Source organism: Balaenoptera physalus (genome assembly GCF_965194825.1).
Source record: "Balaenoptera physalus genome assembly, chromosome: 7".
In the NCBI taxonomy this organism is placed as follows: Eukaryota; Metazoa; Chordata; class Mammalia; order Artiodactyla; family Balaenopteridae; genus Balaenoptera; species Balaenoptera physalus.
The window spans coordinates 51,575,821-51,597,712 of NC_138886.1; the positions used below are offsets into that span (position 1 = coordinate 51,575,821).

The 21,892-nt window shown below is 38.3% G+C and overlaps 1 protein-coding gene across 11 annotated transcripts in view; it reads left to right on the top strand.

Annotated features, from left to right (window-relative positions):
- KANK1 (KN motif and ankyrin repeat domains 1) overlaps window positions 1-21,892 on the top strand; it is a 193,263-nt gene that overhangs the window by 69,984 nt on the left and 101,387 nt on the right. The gene's annotated exons all lie outside the window — the stretch shown is intronic.

Sequence of the window (21,892 nt, forward strand, 5' to 3'; positions counted from 1 at the left end):
ATACATTAATTTATTAATTCTCACAACTCTATGAGGTTGGTGCTTTCTTATCCCCATCTGTACACAAGAAAATTGAAGCCCAGAAAAATTAAATAACTTGCCCATGCTCACATAGCTGGTAAACCTTCTCAGAACTTGAACCAGTCAGATGCCAAAGCCCATACCAACAGGCTTTTTTACATACTTCTTTTCCTTGACAATGTGCTTATACCTTTTTTCCTGAAGCATCATTTTACATGACTATATGGTGTTCACTTATGTGGGTATGCAATGGTTTCTCTACCCCATTTCCTTTTGTTGGACATTTATTTGTTTTTCGTGATTTAGTTTTAGAAACAACATTGTAATAACATCTTTTGTGCACATCCATGATTATCTCTCTAGGGCAGATTGCTGCGAATGGCATTGCTGAGTCAGCCACAGTGTGGGAATGTATCCTTCAGTGTTTGATGCATTCTGCTAATTGCCTTCTCGAAAGGTTGTACCAGTTTATATTACCACTAGCAGAATATGGAAGTGCCTGATGACCCTAAGCCTTCAACGACATTGGTAGTTGGCAATTCAATAATTTTGTTTGTGTTCTTAAAAGAGTCCAGGTGTCCTTGGTCAGGTCCATCTTCTTGCCTCTAACCCTCTAGAGCCATAGCCTCCTGACTGGTTTCTCTGTCTCCACTGTAGACCTCCCTTTGTCACTAAAGGAACTGCAGGACAATGGATAAGAGCATGGGCTCTAGAGGTAGATGCCTGGGTTCAAATCATGGCAGTACTGCTCTGCCTCAGTTTCCCCATCAATAAAATGGAAATAATAATAAAGCCCTTTCCTGTGGTGGTGCTAGGTGATAGTTGATGTAAAGTATTCTAGAACAAGTGCATGACTCCTGGTATGTACTCAGTAATTGTTGGCTACTGCTGTTGTCTTCCAGAAGTCCATGCTCACATAATTAAAAAACCATAGCTTATATGCAGTTGACCCTTGAACCACATGGGTTTGAACTGCGCGGGTCCACTTATGCACAGATTTTTTTTCAGTAGTAAATACTACAGTACTACACGATCTGTGGCTGGTTGAATCTGTGGATGTGGAACCCTGGATACTGAGGAAGCCAGACATGGATGGAGGGCCGACTATAGATTTTTGACTGTGTGGAGGGTTGGCACCCCAACTCCCGCGTTGTTCAAGGGTCAACTATACTTGTTTTAAATTAAATATGATTATTACCAAATTAATAATTCACAGTAGAAACTACAGGTGCTGACATTGTGTTATTGTATGTTAACACTGTGAGCAGCCTGAAGGTCACGAATAACCATCCCTGTCTCTGTTGATGATGCAGGGTCAGGATACTGAGGGGAGAGTAGTAACAGGAATAACTAAAGTGTTAAAGAGCTTTATAAGCTCACAAAGCACTTTCACATGCATTATCTCGCTTGATCCTCACAGCATAACTGTTGAGGGAGGTGGAGCAGGTATCATTAACCTCTTTTTACAGAGGAGGAAACTGACTTGGAGGAATTAAGTGACTTGTTCACTTGAGGTCATGGAAATGGTCACTGGCAGAGCTGAGTGTGTACTCTAGGCCTTCCGACTGTAAATCCTTACTCTTGATACTTCGTGACATATAACGATAGACTGAAGAGGTGCAGGTGTAGATACCGAGGTGTAGAAATGTACCAGAAAAGGAAGGAGCAAAGAGGGATGCCGCCTGGGAGGAGGAAGCAGAGTTGGGATAAAGAACTTGGACATATTGAAAAGAAGGCAGGGACCCAGTGGGGAGGGAGGAGGGAAGGAAAGAGGGAGAGGGAGGGAGTGGGATCAGAAAGAGAAGGGAAAACTGAAGAGGCCAGGACCGCAGGACCCATAGGGCTGGCTGAGGAGCTGGAGGGAGGGGGGCTCCTTCTTTGCAGCAAGCAGGGAGGAGGGAAGGAAGAGATGGAGGATAGAGACTCAGGTGCCTGGAGGTAGAAAGGAATATTTGAGAGGGCTGAAGACTTATGGCCTGACTATACCTCCTAAATAAAGAAGAAAGTATTCGTTGAGAATAAGAGTGGTGGGTTTGGGGTTTTTGATTTGAGAAAGAGGAACTACTTAGAATAGCCAAGGTGTGAAGTGGGCCAGGGAAATAGAAAGGGCCACCAAAGACCTTTGCAGCACAAGAGACAGGACCCAGATAATGTTTAGGCACCAACTTGGCAGATTCTAGGACCCCAGCAACCCTGCTCTAGGGGTGCTGAGAATGTACACTTGCCAGACAAGGATGTTTCTTTGTGAGCAAAGGGTAAGACAGGCACCAGCTCGACATTAGGAAAGGTAAATTCCTCAGTTGCCTATGGAATGAGAGGAAATCACACTCTACAATAATCCTCTTGTTTCCAAATACCACAGTGGCTATCAGGCTGTGCTCTAGTCCTGGGGTACCCTTTGCTCAGAAGTTAAGTACTGCAGTGATGATATTTGTCCACAGTTGTACTTGGTGTAGGCTGTTTTAATCAGTGGAGAAAGAAGAAGCACTAGTTCAGTTTTTGGTTCTGGAAACCTTTGTTAAGGACTGTGCTTATAGTCAGAAAGGTGAACTAGGGAGATTAGATGGTTTCTTAATCTGTGAAATGAGGAGTTAGACTAGATAAATGCCTCCCAGTGTCCCTTTCTGCCGTACCATTTTCTGATTCAACTTCAGTCTACACTGAGTCTTCTATCCATGACCTCCTTTACAAGACAGTTTAGCATTTCTATATTTTTATTTTATGATGTCCTAGATATTTTTTTGCTTGGATACTTTGCTTAATATTAAAGGTAATACATATTGACTGGTAGATAAATGAAAGATATATAGATAAAATAAAAGGACCTGTTGAAAATGTACAATCCTAGAGAGCCCAGAAATGAACCCACACACTTATGGTCAATTAATCTATGACAAAAGAGACAAGAATATATAATGGAGAAAAGACAGTCTCTTCAATAAGTGGTGCTGAGAAAACTGGACAGCCACATGTAAAAGGATGAAATTAGAGTATTCTCTAACACCATATAAAAAAAAAAACTCAAAATGGCTTAACAACCTAAATGTAAGATTGGATACTATAAAACTCCTAGAGGAAAGCATAGACAGAACACTCTTTGATATAAATCATGGCAGTATCTTTTTGGATCCATCTCCTAAAGTAAAGGAAATAAAAGCAAAAGTAAACAAATGGGACCTAATTAAACTTAAGCTTTTGCACAGCAAAGGAAACCATTGACAAAACAAAAAGACAACTTACTGAATAGGAGAAAATATTTGCAAATGCTATGACCTATAAGGGATTAATATCCAGCATATATAAACAGCTCATACACCTCAACATCAAAAAAACAAACAACCTGATTAGAAAATGGGCAGAGGGCTTCCCTGGTGGCGCAGTGGTTGGGAATCTGCCTGCCAATGCAGGGGACACGGGTTCGAGCCCTGGTCTGGGAAGATCCCACATGCCGCGGAGCAACTAGGCCCGTGAGCCACAACTACTGAGCCTGCGCATCTGGAGCCTGTGCTCCACAACAAGAGAGGCCGCGACAGTGAGAGGCCCACGCACCGCGATGAAGAGTGGCCCCCGCTTGCCGCAACTAGAGAAAGCCCTCGCACAGAAACGAAGACCCAACACAGCCAAAAATAAATAAATAAATTAATTAATTAAAGGAGGAGAGGCATGGCATAAATTAAAAAAAAAAAATGGGCAGAGGAACTGAATAGACGTTTTTCTAAAGAGGAATGCAGTTGGCCATCAGGCACATGAAAAGATGCTCAACATCGCTAATCATCAGGGAAATGCAGATCAAAACCACAGTGAGCTGTCACCTCACACCTGTCAGAATGACTGTCATCAAAAAGAACACAAATAACAAATGTTGGCAAGGATGTGGCAAAAAGGGAACCCTCTTACACTGTTGATGGGAATGTAACTTGATGCAGCCACTATGGAAAACAGTATGGAAGTTTCTCAAAAAACTAAAAATAGAACTACCATATGACCCAGCAATTCCACTCGTGGGTATAGATCTGAACAAAAAAAACAAAAACACAAATTAGAAAAGATACTTGCACCCCAGTGTTCATAGCAGCATTATTTACAATTGCCAAGATATGGAAGCAACCTAAGTGTACATCAGCAGATGAATGGGTAAAGAAGATGTGGCATATATACACAATGGAATACTACTCAGTCATAAAAAAGAATGAAATTTTGTCATTTGCAGCAACATGGATGGATTTGGAGGGCATTATGCTAAGTGAAATAAGTCAGGCAAAGAAAGATAAATACTATATTATATCACTTATATGTGGAATCTAAAAAAAATACAACAACCTAGTGAATATAACAAAAAAGAAGCAGACTCACAGATAAAGAGAGCAAACTAGTGGTTACTGGTTGGGGGAGGAGGGGCAATATTGAGGTGGGGGAGTGGGAGGTACAAACTCTTGGGTGTAATGTAGGCTACAAGGATGTATTGTACAACATGGAGAATATAGCCAATATTTTGTAATAACTGTATATAGAGCGTAACCTTTAAAACTTGTTTAAAAAATAAAAAAATTTTAAAACAGAAAGTGCACAGTCCTACCACCGTTACATCACTGCTGTTAATATTCTTCCAGAGGTTTTTCTAAGTGTATATGCTTAAATAAGATTTTTAAATATAAATATGCAACCTACTTTTCTCAGTTGGTATGTTGTAAACTTCTCTCCATGTCAGTATCATTGCTGCATAATTATTGAAGGTAGATAAAGAGTCTAGTTTAGGAATGCATGTACTTAACAAATCTCCCTCTAGACACGTGTGTCAGTGCCTGTGAGGGTAACTATAATTTTGAGGCTACTCTTAATTATTCTTACTATAAAATCAGGAAAAAGGCCTCTGATCTATATTACCTGAAAGACAACCAATTTACAGTCCCACTGATATTATGCAAGGTTTTCTTTTCCCACACTCTTTTTAACGATAGATCATAGAATTTAAAAAACTTTATCCAGTTTTATGCACAGGTGAACATTTATCATATGTTTATAAGGCATTTTTATTTCTTTTGTGAATATTGTGTTCATGTTCTTTTTTTAAAATTTTATTTATTTTTATTTTTATTTATTTATTTTTGGCAGTGTTGGGTCTTCGTTGCTGCGCGTGGGCTTTCTCTAGTTGCGGCGAGTGAGGGCTGCTCTTCATTGCGGTATGCGGGCTTCTCATTGCGGTGGCTTCTCTTGCGGAGCACGGGCTCTAGGCATGCGGGCTTCAGTAGTTGTGGCTCGTGGGCTCTAGAGCACAGGCTCAGTAGTTGTGGCGCACGGGCTTAGTTGCTCCACGGCATGTGGGATCTTCCCAGACCAGGGCTCAAACCCGTGTCCCCTGCATTGTCAGGCAGATTCTTAACCACTGCGCCACCAGGGAAGTCCATCTGTTCATGTTCTTTGCCCATTTCTCCAAAGGGATGTTTGCTTTTTTTGTTACTGATTTGCAAGTGTTTTTATTATAAACTCTCTTTTATTATAAAAAATATTATAGATTTTTATCTCCTTTGCCTTTGAATTTTGTACAGTGTTTTTATTTTTATTTTTTAAATTTTTATTTATTTATTTATTTATTTATTTTTGGCTGCCTTGGGTCTTTGTTGCTGCGTGCAGGCTTTCTCTAGTTGCGGCGAGTGGGGGCTACTCTTCATTGCAGTGTGTGGGCTTCTCATTGTGGTGGCTTCTTCTTTGTTGTGGAGCACAGGCTCTAGGCACGTGGGCTTCAGTAGTTGTGGCACGTGGGCTCAGTAGTTGTGGCTCACAGGCTCAGTAGTTGTGGCACACCAGCTTAGCTGCTCCGTGGCATGTGGGATCTTCCTGGACCAGGGCTCAAACCAGGGTCCCCTGCATTGGCAGGCAGATTCTTAACCACTGTGCCACCAGGGAAGTCCTGTACAGTGTTTTTAAAAGTAGGTAAATATTTAATTTTAGGTGGTTGAATCTTTTTTCTATGGCTCCACATAGACTAATTACGAAGCAAGAATGCCTTGGTATTATTCCCCTGAAGTCTGTTCTTCACATAACAGAATGATCTCTTTCAAGTATAATCACATCTTGACACACCCCTGCCTAAGCCGGTCATGGCATTCTCCTTACCATGGCCTGCAAGGCCCGGCATGATCCATCCTTGCCTGCTCTCTGACCTCACCTCTGTCACACTCGAACTCTTTGTTCCAGCCCCACTGGCCTCCTTTCAATTCATGGAACCCGTCAGCCTCTTTCCTACTCCCAGGATTCTGCAGGCGCTATTCCTTTGCTTGGAACATGTCTTGTGCGTGCGTGTGCGCACACACACAGACACACACTTGCGCTCATGCACCTTTCTTATGGCTGACTCCTCGTCCAGAGAGCCAGTTCCCGAGACAGTGCTCTGGAGCAGGCTGCTTGGGGTCACCTGGCTTCCCTGTTCACTAGCTCTGCTTCCTTGGGCAAGTTACTTCACTTCTTCTTCACCTGTAATATGGGAATCATCATCGTAATAGTACCTAACTCACCTTGTTGAGAGGATTAAGTGGGTTAATTCATGCACAGCTCTTAGAAAACTATCCTTTTCACAGGGTGCACATGAGTGGTTCGCTCTTACCATCGTCCTCATTCTTCAGGCTTCACCTTAACTTTCACCTCAGACAGAGTGCCTTCCTGTTCAGCATTGGTCTTTCCCTCTAGTATTCTCTATCTCATAATCCTGGGGTTTTTTCCCCCTTTGAGCATGCATCAATATGTAATTATTTTTAATTTATTTTCTATTTCCTGTTTCCTCCTCTAGCCTCTGACTTCATAGGGACAGGGGTTGTGTCTGTGTGGTCCACAGCCAGGTCTGTAATGATTAGTACATAGTGTTTGCAGAATGAATGAATGAATAGCAACATCTCTAACCACAAGATTGCATAGAAATCTACCTATATTTTCTAATTGTAGTTTTATGGCTTTGTTTCACATTTTAAAATATTTCATCTGTATGAAACTTAGTTTGAAGTATGACTTGAGATATGAATGAAAATTAATTTTTTCCCGAATGAGTAGCTAATTGCACTTTTTGTAATTCTTTTAAAGAGAACTCCAACCCAAACTACAGTCCTTAGGGACTCTGATGTTGTTTTCTGTTTCTTTCATTTGTTTTTCTCTCCTTGGGTAGTCCTTTTGCAAAAAGTAAATGCAGAAACTGTTCATAGACTTGAGCCAAATTCCTCATGAGAATACTGGCCCAGTATCAGGAAAGATGCTCCTGGGGTCACCTACCATAGCCTAGCTTCCAAGAGGAAGGAAGACATAATGTTACCAATTTAGGGACTTGTGCTATTTGCTCAAATATCTAATGTTGTGAAGCCTGCTAGAAATTTTGACAATCTTGTTTTAGATATTGTGTCTGCCTTTTAAAAAAAAAAACTACTGAAGCCTGGAAACTTCAACTTTCCAATGACTAAATTACTTTTCCTTAACTGTCTCTTGCATTTAGATGAGGGACGAAAATGCTTTGGCAGCACATGTATTTTGATTTTTGGTTTTGAAAGATTAGTCACCATTCTTTTCCATATTTTAGCTTTTAAAATTAATTACAAAAATAATGCATACCCATTGTCACATATTCAAGCCATAAAACATGTGTACAGAAGAAAAAGACTCTTGGCATCCCACCTTCTGATCCCACACCTTAATATAACCACTGCTGAGTTTATTGTATACCTTTTCAGCCTTTTTTATACTTAGTAAATATATTAGATCTTTACACACACACACACACACACAGACACACACACACACACACCCCGTACACTCATATACTTGCATGCTTTTTCTGAACAATGTCTTAAAACCACTTTCTTATATACATCAATGGGCTTTAAAAACACTTGAAGCCTTTGTTTTCTGGCTGGCAGCATCTTAGAGAAGTTACTCATTGATATTTTCCCAGGGCTTTGAACACCAAGCCTACTTAGTTTGTGGGAATCACTGGATGTAATCTTCCAGAGAGCAGGGGCTCGGGCACATTCAGGAATGTAATATAATCTGATAATAATTTCCATCTCAGTACAGAGGAAGAGATGGAGACTTATAAGGGAAGCCAGTAGAGTGGGAAAGGGGAAAATTATTCCAAGTTCATGAAGGTGAACATTTAGCTAAACGTTTCACTGGGTTATATAACAAGTAGTTTGATTTCCAGGGAAAAAGGATGGGAGATGGCGTGCTGTCAGGTTGCGAAAATTTTCACAACTTTATCTCTCTTCATTCTCTCCTGCCCCCACCGCTTTTTTTGGTCCATGAGAACAGAAGATAAATTTGGGGTGGAGTAGGGTAGAGAGCAGAGTGACTCACCAGGCTGTGCCCTTCACACTGGCATTTGAAAGCATGCAGTTGGCTGCCCCAGGTTCTGATCTATGGCACTGCAGTCCAGAGAACTGTAAGGGTTTCTGTAAGTGATGGGAGCTCTGGACTTAGGCAGAATTGCACTTGTCAGGGTTTTTCACAGTGCCCACCTTATTACACTAGAGAGGCAAGTTTCATTGCTTAAGGGGACAATTTACGGCAATGGGCTTATCTCCTTGTTTTAGCTCTTTATGTTTTTCTGCCTCTTAATAAAATGTGAAGTCACAAAGCAATTAAATAGTGGTGTAGTTTTCTGGCAGGAGGTGGAGAACGGCTAAGCAGGGGAAAAGGCTAATATGATTGACAGAGGCTGACTGTAGATTTACATTGGGAATAACTCGTTCTTCAAAACTTTATTCATTTTCTTGTGGGAATTATGGGGTAAATCATACACCAGGAGGATGGATGATTAAAAATGTAGGAGTTATGATTTCTTTTTGACTTTGTAAGTCTCTAAGTCCTCCACCTTAACATAGAGTTCTCATTTCAGGAACTCTTGATGAAATGATGGGAACCAGTCCTGCCAAGGATTAAAGAGAAGCAGAAACGCTTTAAAATCTTAAATTGTTAATAAGCTTGAGATTGTTTATATTTTGTAAAATATCTTAAGATCCAATGAACTGAAGTAGAGAATTAATCAAATCTACAAGTGTAGATATTTTTGAATATTCAAATATATTGAATGGGGTTTTAACTGTTAGTTTCTGTAATTTTAGAAATAGCATTAGTAATGTTTAATAATGACACTTAAAATGAGGAAAATTTTGAAAAAATTGAATGTAAGAATCTGGAGAGTTAAGATTCCCTGTCACTCTTACTCCATCCTCCTCTAACATATAAAAGAAATTCTTTTGATTTAGCCATGTTGTATTGATGATGATCTATTTATTCCAATTAAGAGAATTGACAAAGATATAAAAGTTCTTCATATCACTCTTTCTTGTTACAGAAACAGTTTGATTTTAGGAAGTTTTGAAAAGCTCCCTTTTGATTTGAAGTTCTCTTGTTTCCTAATAATCACAATGAAATGGCCAAAGCAAATAACTTAAAGTAAAATGCAGTTGTTGTTGCCTGTTGAGAAGGATTAACTAAGTTAATTTATGTGACCCAGAAAACAAGTAACTAAAAGGACAGTGCTTTTTCTGGTGTGGATTTCTATTGCTGTGAAAGCACTCTGAAGGGGACTTCCCACCCCAAAAAGAAGAACCATCAGAGAATCTACTGTAAAGTGATTCTACTGCTGTTTAGGGTGTCTTTCCAAATATAATAGATTACTAGTGAGAAGATTTGTGTTGAGAGAATAGGAGAAATGCTAATTTCTAGAACTTGATAAAATGGTAACAAGCAGCTTTTACACAAATCAGTAAGTCTTTTGCAAGTTCCTCCCCAGGGTCCTGTGTATGAGCCATGGTTCAGTTTCCTCACCTGTAAAGGAGGGTGGGAATTCCTTAGATGTTCATTGCTGTAGATTAAGTTTGGAGAGAAAGGAGACTAAAGGCAACCAGGGCCATCTGTCCTCTCAGCCATTATCCTAAAGCTGAACTAGGGTGTGTCTCAGGCAATGGATCATTTTGCTGCCTTGGGGACAGTGCTTACTTACAGTCCCTGGTTTTTAGTAGGTTTTCTTTTCCCCTGGTGACATTCTTTTATCTAGAGTGTTCCACAGAGAGGCATCTGGATGCGGAAGATGCCCATCCACATTGGTATCAGTCTCACTATTCTGGGGTAAAGTAACTCAGTGGCAGTTGGTGTTTTGGTCTTACCTACATATTATTATTATTTTTTAAATAAATAAATACGTAAATTTATTTATTTATTTATGGTTGCGTTGGGTCTTCATTGCTGCACGCGGGCTTTCTCTAACTGTGGCGAGCGGGGGCTACTCTTCGTTGTATGCGGGCTTCTCATTGCAGTGGCTTCTCTTGTTGCAGAGCACAGGCTCTAGGCATGCGGGCTTCAGTAGTTGCAGCACGCGGGCTCAGTAGTCGTGGCTCGCAGGCTCTAGAGCGCAGGCTCAGTAGTTATGGCGCACGGGCCTAGTTGCTCCGCGGCATGTGGGATCCTCCTGGACCAGGGCTTGAACCCGTGTCCCCTGCATTGGTAGGAGGATTCTTAACCACTGCGCCACCGGGGAAGTCCCTTACCTACATATTGTTTTTAAAGTTGTATTTATCGTTAATGAGAGAAAACTCAACAAAAAAATGAACAATTTAAAAATGAACAATTCAGTGGCATTTATTACATTCACAGTGTTGTTCAGCAGCCACCTCTATCTAGTTCCAAAACACTTTCATTACCTCAAAAGATAACCCTATACCCATTAAGCAGTAACTCCCTGTTCCCTCCTACCACTGCCCCTGGCAACCACTTATATGCTTTCTGTCTCTATTAATTTACTGATTCTGGATATATCTTGTAAATGGAATCATATAATATGTGACCTTTTGTGTCTGGCTTTCTTCACTTAGAATGTTTTTGAGGTTCATCCATGTTGTAGCAGGTCAGCCATTTTATGGCTGAATAATGTATTCTATTGTACGAATATACCACAATTCGTTTATCCATTAATCCGTTGATGGACATTTGATTTCTTTCCACCTTTTGATTATTGTGAACAACACTGCTGTGAACATGGACGCATAAGTATTAGAGTCCATGTTTTCAATTTTTGGGGAGTATATACCTAGAGGTAGAATTGCTAGGTCATATGGTAATTCTATTTAACTTTCTTGAGAAACTGCCAAACAGTTTTCCATAGCAGCGGAACCATTTATATTCTCACCAGCAATGCTTAAAGGTTCCAGTTTCTCTACGTCCTTGCCAACACTTATTTTTCCTTTTATTTTGCAGATTGTTCATTCTAGGTGTATGGAAACACAACTACTTATACATTATTTTACTTTTTAAAAAATTTAAAGTTAAAAAAATAATCTCTTCTGGTTATTTAAAAAATTAGTTAAGAACCCCACTATTTCTCCAGATATTTCCTACAGTGGCTCCTCTTAAGTTTGATATATATCCTTCTATATATTTTCTATACATATATGTACAAATATACTTTCTTCTTTTGGATAGACTCATATACTTTGTCTACATCTTAACTTATTTTTACTTAATTATAGATTATGAATACTTTCTTTGTCAGTACATCTAGATTGACCTTATTCCTCTTAAATGCTGCAGAGTACCCTTTTGTACGAATGTACTATTCAGTTTAAAATTTTTCTTTTAATGAGCATTTAGTGTGTTTTCAGTTTCTTCTGTTACAAACATTGCAACAACTAACAATCTTGTACCTTCGTCAATATATACTTCTATGAGTATGTCTCTAAGGTAAATTCCTGTAAGTAAAATTGCTTAGGCAAAAAATGTTTGCATATTATCTTTTGATGGACAGTAAGAGGTCTTGTTTTTGTTTTTAAGAGCCTGTCTACTATGGGCATAGATGCTACCCACTGTTATCTAAGAACATCACAATGAGTAATTAAATGCTTGGAAAAAAAGGAGAAAAGAAGGGTGTGACTAACCCTTTTTATTCCCATATAATGTAGTAACATATGTAGTAATCAAAATAGAATGTAAGTAATAAAATCCTTTTGGGTATGTTTGTGAGCTATGTAAACAAGGTATTTTAAAATGCATATTTAGTCCAATTTACTATTGTCAGGTGTGGAAGCAACTAGTAGCACGTAGGCGCCTCTCTCGGGCTTTTCTCTCTTGCCTTTTGTATGCCCCACCCCACTCCTAACATATCTTTCATTATCCCCCCACCCATTGCTGGCAGTCATTTTTAGATAGCTTTGGATTTATGCCAAAAGATCTTTTGCTTGTTGACGGATTCTGTGAATACCCAGTGTTTTCTTGTTTAGCACCATCCAAGAAAGACCAGTTTGGGAATTTGCTAACATGTTCTAAAGTTAAAGACATTGTTTTGTTCAGGACTAACTGAAAAGCTTAGCTAAACTCCAGAAGGAAGACAAGAAACTCACTCTTGTCACTGGTGGGTAGTAAATCATTTTAACATAAAATCATTTTGATCACACCACTTAATGGTGGGTTGTTAAAATTAGTGCACATAGGCCTGTAGACAAGTAGGCATTTTGACTATAAATGGAATGGGTTAACTTTTTTGTGGAAAAATACTTTTACATTTAAAGGCTAGTACTAGCATCTAGACATCCCTAATATTCTTTCATTAACCTTTCATGGATTTTTGACTCTCATTTTTAGTCTATTCCATATTTATAGTAATCAGAACAACTTTTGGTCTTCTGTTAGTTATAGAAGATAAATACTACCTGAAGTATTCCTATTTAGAGTGTTTTACAATTCAGTGTTTAGGTACAGGTTGATCATCCTATAATAAAATAATTTCATTTTTGCTTAATTGTATGGCACAAAACTTTTGACACATTATTTATGTCCTTATAACTTTACTTATGAAGTCTTACAGTCAGAGGACATTGATAAAATATTTTTATTAGTTATAAGCATTGAGGACCTCTTTTCCTTGGAGATCCAATGTAATTTCTTTTGACTACTGCTTTTAATTCTTACAAAATAGTTCTTGCCTAGATGAGATTCCAGTGTGACTCCCTTTTTCCTCTGTAATTTTTTATATTTCTGTTATTATATCTCAACTCTTTTGGCTAGCAGTTTCTGTGAAAACAAAGCATGAATTCAAGGCAGTTTCATGTGTGATGATTGGGATTGTAATGTTACAAATTGTATCATCTAAAGTGATAGTGATCTTCCTAAGTATTTTGCTCTGTTTTAAAACTCATTCTTGGGTCTTACCATGTATTTCTTACATATGGAGAAAGTGTCTCTTGTTACTTGTTCAAGAAGAAGCAGGTTTATATCAGGATTTTAAAAGATGACTTTTTTCAGGGACATTTTCCTCTTGGCTTTGGCATTTTGTAAGAAATTTTCATATTCTTCCCATTTCTGGTACACGTTAATTTGGGGGTGGGGTTAGGTACAATATGGTACAATCCCTAGCTTGTAAATAAAGCCTGGCGTTGTAATGTTTTGAAAATATGCCTGGCTAGCTCTCACATTTAAATGTGTAAATTATCTTTGCAGCAGTAAGTGAGCTTGAAGTAGCTTTGATAACTAATCATTGTATGATCACTCAGCCAAAAGAATTTACTAAGAATAGCTTGTGTGTCTTGCATCCGATTTAAAGGTTAGTAGTGTAAGACTTGTTCCTGGTGCCTGTAACTCTAGTTATGTGGAGAGACACCGCATTAACATTTAGTATTTTTTTTACTCTTAATAATTCCTACATCAGTCATCATCATCTTTACCTTTCCCTTGTCTAGACCAGAGAAATATTTTACTTATTATATTAGTATTAATGTGTGTTCTGTTTTTAATTAAAAAGAATAAATGCACTTGTTTAAAATTTTCTCTTTTAAAATTTCCAGAATTGTTTTAAACTTCCTATGCTTGATTTTTGTTTCACATTAAGTCGTGGTTGAGGTGGTGGGTGGAGTGCCAATGGCCCTTGATTTCAGCAAGAAGCCTTCTCATACTATAGAATCTTGACTTTGGGGTACCAGTTCATAGATGCATTAGTGTTTAAGGTAAAAGTTAGAGGTAATATATTCAAAGCACCAAACAAGTATTGTTCTGATTATTCGGGTTTTCTATTCCATCTCTTTCCTGGAGACATGGTAAATAACGGCAATGATGCTAATAAAAATCATTTATTAAATGGGCACAGACATATGTGCCAGACATTGTGTTGGGCAGTTTGTAAATACCATCTCATTTAATCCTAATAGAAACCTCCTAATTTTTTAGAAATGGAACCTAGTGCTTAGAAGGTTAAATGACTTATCCAAGATTGCACAGCTAATTAGCCAGAGAACTGTCTGAATTTTGTCTGAGTTCACTGCTCATTCCATATAATATGTACTGTGGCTGTCTTTGTGTCAGTAAAGATGAGAAGGACTTTAGGATTGCCTTGCCTTCAAAGTATTTTTAAATTTTAAGATACTTCAAAGTATTTTTTAAATGATTTTTTAATGTTAGGGTTTTTTTTTTCTTTTGGCTTAGCTGTTGTCAGGCCTTTGGTTTCTAGATATAAAATACTAGCTATGAGCAAAGGTATATTGCTCCCAGATTGTACAATCATGCCTTTTCTTGAACCTGAATATAACTTTTCTCTTAGACTTTTTCTTTCCTATGAGTAGACTACAACTTCAGGCTGGAAGGGTATTGGATTTAACGGCAGAGAAAGTGAAGCACTAAACATGACAGTGTGTAGACTATAAATATGAGTCAGTTGTGACTACCTTGACCTTTGGTCTGAATGCCCCTGGCTTTACCCTGCACCCAGCAATGTTGTACAGAGTTTGGATTCAGGAAGCCCGGCAAAATGATGCAACTGGGAACTTACCTTGGATAAATAAAAAGCCCTGACTTCAGCCCCATGTACATTTATTCTTCCTAAGTTGCTAAGGTGTGAGCTTCTGATGAGGCTGGGCTCATGATGAGATCTTCTTTTGGAAGAAGGTAGTCTTGAGAAAAGGAGGAGGATGGGTTTTTATCTGGCATATAATTAAAAACCTGCCTTATAGGTTCTGGACAAGTAGGGTCGTAGGTGTTGGGCTTAAAAGGTTTTGCTGTGATGGATGATTTGGGATGTAAAGGAGGTATCCAGCTTATATAGTCTGAAAGTTCTCTTCTTAGGCTAAGAAAAGAAATGGAGGATATCGTAAACAGAACAATCAACAAATAAACGCTAAAAGACTCTATTTTTGTATTGGGTTTGTGTATAAAAATCATGTGACTTTCACATGAGTGATGCTTATACTAGGAGATGGAAATTGTTAGAGCATTTTGTGTTTACTTATAAGTGCATCTGAGGTGGATAACAGAACGACCCACTTACAACTAATCTTTCAGAGAAAGTTACTGTTACTGTACTAACAAACTATTGAAGACACTGCCATGTTGGTAAGAAGAAGTTAGTCCTGGTCTGTTTTTTATTGGTGATGGGAAGTATCTTATTACTGCCTTGTATCTTAAGTGACACCTAAGGAAGTGACTAGAAAATGAAATAGCAGGAAAAAGATTGTTAAAATAGAATCTGTGCCATTTGTAGACTCTTAAAAATTGGGGAAGAACTGGCATAAGCAGAACACACTGAAGTCCAATTTCCTAAAGTCAAATACGTGATGACATGGAACATCTCTTGTCATTAGAATTTCCTTCTTTTATGGCATTTGGACTTGTGACCCAGTGCAGTGAGAAATTCAGGTGTACGTGGAAGGAGAGTGAGTCCTGCCCTCCTTGCTGCATGCAGGCCCTGGGAGGGGAAGGCCCCAGATTACGGGCAGTGGTAGAATGACAGAAACCCTCCCCCACACTCTTTTGGTTCTCATCCTTCTTTCTTTGGTTTGTTTGCTCTCCGTGGCTTGGCCTAACACTGCTTCTCACTGAATCCCTTGCTCTTAACACACCCACGGGTAGAGAGGTCAGCTTTGAGTTAGCTTTTTGTATGACTTGGTTTGATGGTTTCAGATAGGGTATGTTTCAAAGCAGGTATGGAATAGCAAGTAGAGCTTCTCTAAGTCTGTTGAGAATCTGGACTTGAAACAATGTGAAGTAAAGCACTTAAGAGGATTCCCAGCCATTGGTCACTGGGGATGCTTTTGATGATTTCTGAGGTGGTAAGGCTACTCTGGCTACATATTAAACGCAGAAGAATTTAAGATGAGTGTCATGTGATATAATATGAATGTAAGCTAAAAACAATGAGAATGAATGTCAAGTTTATTTAACTTCAAATTGCCTGGTAAATGTGCATTCAGAAAATTTAAAAAATTGGGCCACAGTTCATATTCTGTTTGTATATTTTTTCCACACAGCATTATTTTGTATGAATGTTTTCATAAATGGACAGAAGTCATATAATGGTCATTTTATTAGGAACATAATATCCTATTGTGTTACGTGCCATGGTTCTTGCTAAGCTGTCCCCCTGATGTCAAATATTTCGTCTGTTTCTAGTTTTTCTCTATTATAAATACTGAGCACTGAAAAGGGCCATTCTTGCTATGGTTGTTGTTGAGCATATGCTGTATATGCTCATCTACATGCATGACATCAGATGCTGTGGTGGATGTACAAAGGTGAATGAGGCACAGAGTGCTGTAGGAGGCTGGAGGACTGAGGGATGCTTTCTGTCTAGTGTGATCAAGGAAGGTTCCATGGAAGAGTGGCATTTGATTCGGGGTCTTGAAGAATGAGTAGCAGTGAGAATGGCAAATACGGGAAAATTGAACTCCATGCAGTGAAGTAAGCCATTTCAGAGTATTGTGGCTGGAGTACATCAGGTCCATCTGCTGAAGAGTCTACAATACATTTCACCACAAAAATATCATGCTGTAAGGATGTGTCTTAAATATGTTTTACAAAGAGTATGTACTATAAGTGTATGGTAAAAATGTTGTCAAAGGGATGCTAGATACAGAAAGTATGCGACTAGAGGTTTAACTCCTCCTATTTGTCAATCACTTTTTGATCTTCCCTATCAGTGATTCTATAGGCCAGCCAGTCTTATGAGGGAGATAATATCTGATTTCCAAGTGATGAGGGGGAGGCATTTAAGTATGCCAGTTTGCATAAATACAAGAGGTTATCAATATCGTATGTACAAGCAAACTCTAGCTCATTCGTGCATGGATCAAGGATTTTTAGGTAGTTATTATGTGCTAGATGGGTCAGTGCTGGAGTAAAGACATAGAAGATTCCATCTCCCAAAGAAACTAATGGATTAATTGAAGAACCAAAATAAACAATGACAACAATAAAAACAAAACCTCGACAGTATATTAAGCCCTTTGAAGTTATGCATAGGGTACTATGAAGGCACAGGAAAGGGGCATTTATCACTGGTGGGGGTGGGGCGGGAATCAGGGAAGGCTTCCTGGAGAAGGAAATGTCTACACTGGGTTTTAAAGAGTGGGAGGAAAACAAGTGAAGCCCTCCTGTGGCAGGCAAGGTGATCAGCCTGGGCAAAGGCACAAAGAAGTGAAAGAACATAAACACTAGGAAATATATATATATATGTGTGTGTGTGTGTGTGTGTGTGTGTATGTATTTATATTTATATAATAAATATATATTACACACACACACACATACACACACACACACACCCCTACACCCCTTCTCTGCAGCTAGAGAGGTGGGGAGACCAAAAAATGAATGGCTGTGAATGACATGCTGTAAGAATTCTGAGTTTAAAAAAAAAAAAGGCACAATCAAATTTACCCAGGAAGTGAATGGGTTGGTCCAGGCCCACGATGTTGAGCAGAGCTACAGGACTAAGAAGGGGATAGGGAAGGAGACCTCCATGGTGGCCCACTCTTCCTTAGTGCTTTGGAATATGATGAAATGAATAACAACTCAAGGAAGCCAGTGCACCCAGAATGCTGTGCAAATGTTGTTCTGTAAGTTGATGAATACTTGGTGAGAATTATTTTACTATGGGTTAGACAGTGACCAGGATGGGAAAGAGAATGGTAGCAGGATGAATTTGTCCCCATACTCCCTGTGGCATGTGGGGGGAGCACCAGGCCTGTGCTGTGTTCTGGCCCTGTGTCCTGATTCCCTTCCCCTTAGAGTGGTGGAGGTTAGGCAAAATGGGCCACACAGTGTGTTCTGGGTCTGGGTTTCATTTCACCGTGCAGCCCATTTTACCAAATTAGGATGATTTGATAAAGGACCATAGGGGGAGAAAAACCACGGAGCTGTCCCCTACTTATAGCATTGAATGTTATATAAAGTATATATAATTTATATATAATAAATAAAAATTTTAAAAATTTAAAGTAAAATATGTAATATAAGTCACTGCACTCAGATGACCACTGCAGTTGGCAAAGAGGACCAGAACTAATGAGCTCTTACATATATCTGTGGAGTATTCATCCACTCCACAGATATATACTGAGCCCCTACTGTGTGCCAGGCACTGTTCTCAGTACTGTGTACACAGCAGAGAACAAAAACAAAGTCCCTATTCTCTTGGAGTGTATATTCTAGTGGATTTGGATGAGGTAAGACAGGCAACTGAGTTGTTTTAAAAACTAAGAAGAAACTGGTAAAGCGTACTCATCCATTCATATTTTTATTTATTTATTTATTTTGTTGTTTTTTTCTTGGGTAGGAGCTTTTTTTAAAATTTTTATTGGAGTATAGTTGATTTACAATGTTGTGTTTCAGTTGTGCAGCAAAGTCAATCAGTTACACATATACATATATCCATTCTTTTTTCTTTTAGATTCTTTTCCCGTATAGGCCATTACAGAGTGTTGAGTCGAGTTCCCTGTGCTATACAGCAGGTTCTTATTAGTTATCTATTTTAGATATAGTAGTGTGTGTATGTCAATCCCAATCTCCCAGTTTATCCCTCCACCCCCGCTTACCCCTGGTAACCATAAGTTTGTTTTCTGGAATCTAAAAAAAGGGGTACAAATGAACTTATTTACAAAACAGGAGTCACAGATGTAGAAAACAAACTCAGATTTTTATTTTTAAGTGTTTTATCTTTAGGGAAAACTTTGGAGCTGGGACTTAAATTCCAGTTTATGAGTTTTCATGGGTCATTCTTTAAAACTGGCTCTTAGACTGGTCGTTAGTAAATGATACCCTCTTTCACCTTCCTTAATCCCTTTGCGGGCTGTTGGGTCATTCAGGATGGCACTAAGGTTAAATTTGACATATCATAATCCACTTGCAAACAGATGGTTAAGTCTGCTAAACACAGGTTCAGTTGGTGCCTCTCCTGTGAGCTTGTTGGTTCTTGTGCGGATTCCTGCTTCCACCCAGTTCCAGGATCAGCTGCACATACCTGCCTCACCCCAATCCAAGAGAGCCAGCCTTATTTTCTTCACCCAACCCAGAAGTAGAGTTCTAGAAACATTTGCTTCCAGGGCTGGGAGAACCTCTGTAACTCCTTCTCCCTTTCCTTGTTCTCCTAACTTACTGTGCTGGGAGGGTCTATCATGGTCAGGTGGCAAGGACTTTTAGGCAAAGAAAAAACACTGGAACGGATGTGGTATTGAAATCAGTCTGATCTCTGGGAAGCACCATAGCAACCCTCTTTCATGATTCTGCTACCCTTACCTAGTTGTCTATAGTATATATCATTTGTTTTTCCTTTTGAAAATTTCCGTGTGTGTGTATGTGTGTGACTTACCTAATACCATGGGATCTTTGAAATAAAGAGTATAAAACTTTCAGAATTATAACATTAATGACTCATTTGATGTGTATCACATTCTACATGTCAATAAATAGACCAGTTCTCCTTTATTAATATCTGTGTATTCACTTAAAGACCTAAAAGAAATATTTCGGCTTTTTAAGAAATCTCTGTTGAGCAGTGTTATATTAGAAAAATGTCATTGTCTTAGAGCATCTGAGATGAAGATGGTTAACTTGAGTGTATTTGCCTATGGAAACTATAAAGAGAGTTGAGGTTTACAAGGGTGGGCTATATCTGCAGTCTCTACTTCAGGAATAGTGCAGTCATCACCCAGGCTGATTTGGTCAGTCTGTCTTTCTTCAAACCAAGAGGATAAACAGACTTGACAAATTGTTCACAAAAGGTTGTCAGTTTTTAGGGTGTGGGCATCGAACCACACCTGAGAAGCTACCTAGATGAAGTCAACTCATAAAGTTACTTAAGAGCCTCCACCCCACTTGATGGTCCAGATTGTCTCCAAGAGAGGTGAACTAAGCCAGTGTTAAGACTTTGAGTGGGGTAAGGCAGTGGTGATAATGCATAATGGATGCATTCATACACATCATTTCCATACAGCTTTTTCTTGGATGGAAACATGGGAAATAGCACATGAGCACGCACTCACGCTCCTTGGTAGTTCTCTGCGTCACCACTGGCCTCCTGCTATTCTTCTTGCCCAGCTACCCATTGGGACTTGAGCTTTTGAAAGATCATTGAAAATCCTTATGTTCTGAGAGCCCAAAGGGAAGAAAACCTGACCCCTAAGCCTTTGGAAATTTGGTTGAAACAATAAAATTGTTTTAAAAAGACTGTCTACACATAGCAGTTGGCTTTGACCAGAAAAAATTTACATGTTACTAAACTGATCATTGTGGTATTACTGTGATGCCATTGTAGTATTTTAATTTAGAAAGTACTTTGATAGGTTTATGGCTTATATGTTAAATGGATTTGTTTGTAAATTCTTGGGGAATTCCTTAAACCTCTGATTGCTACCTTAAGTCCATTTTAAATAGATCCAGTGGACCTTGATCCTGCTACCGCGTTTTATCTTTTAACCCATTGGTACATCCTTCATTTCCTTTAGTGAACTTCAGTAAAATTTAGGAATGCTTTTAAATTCCAATAAAGTTAACTAAATAAAGGAGAGGTAGGTCAGTATCTTAGTTTGGAACTATGGCAGAACCATTGTTTAGCAAGTATTTTATATTTCTTTATTAAAGAAAATCAAAATATTTTAGATATAAAATAATAATAATAATATTATAATAATATATTATATACATTATATATAATATATAATATATAATGTATATAATATATATTATAATAATATATATTAATATATTAATACTAATATATTAACAATATATTAATAATATATATTATTATATAATATATTATAATATAATAATAATATTTTACATACAAAATATTTTACATATAAATTCTACCACTCTAATATAATACATTTTCATCTTTCTTATATATATTTAGTTTACATTTTAGTTATGTGGTATACTTGGAATACTACTTTTACTTAAGTTGTCACAGTTTTCCACTCATTTACAAAGCCTTTAGAATTATGATATTAACATTTAATCATATTAATGGACCATGATCTATAAACCATCTTTCTAAAGTTAAAAATGTAGATTGTGTATAATTCTTTGCTACTTTAGACATCATTGCAGCAAAATCTTCAGGCCATAATAAATTATTTCTTAGGGATAAATTCACAAGAATAATGAGGTAAAAGGATGAACATGTTTTGATTTGGTTAAAGAGTTTATATTTATCAAAGACTTTTTAGATTATAAAAGTAATACATGATCATCCTAATAAATTAGAATGGTTTAGAAATACATAAAATATAAATTCTCTATGGGACCTCAGTCCCACTCTCCAGGTGAGCCCTTAAGCAAAGGTTGTATAGAATGAGAAAAGATAGTTCTGATGAGTGGAATGATATTGAAGTAGTGATGGCATACTATGTAGTTTAAAAATAAAGTACTGGTTTATTTGTATGATTTGGAAAATGGAATCTAAGCAGTTCCTTCTCTGGACAAGACATAGACGTATCCACTGTTGGTCTACTGTAGCAGCTGGTTTGACAAAGTGCAGTCTCCTGTATCAGGTAATGTTAAGTGATACCCTTGCCCCCTTGACTCTGATCAAGAGGTGGCTGGAACCAGCAGGCCCCAGCTTTCCTGGGTTTAAGGG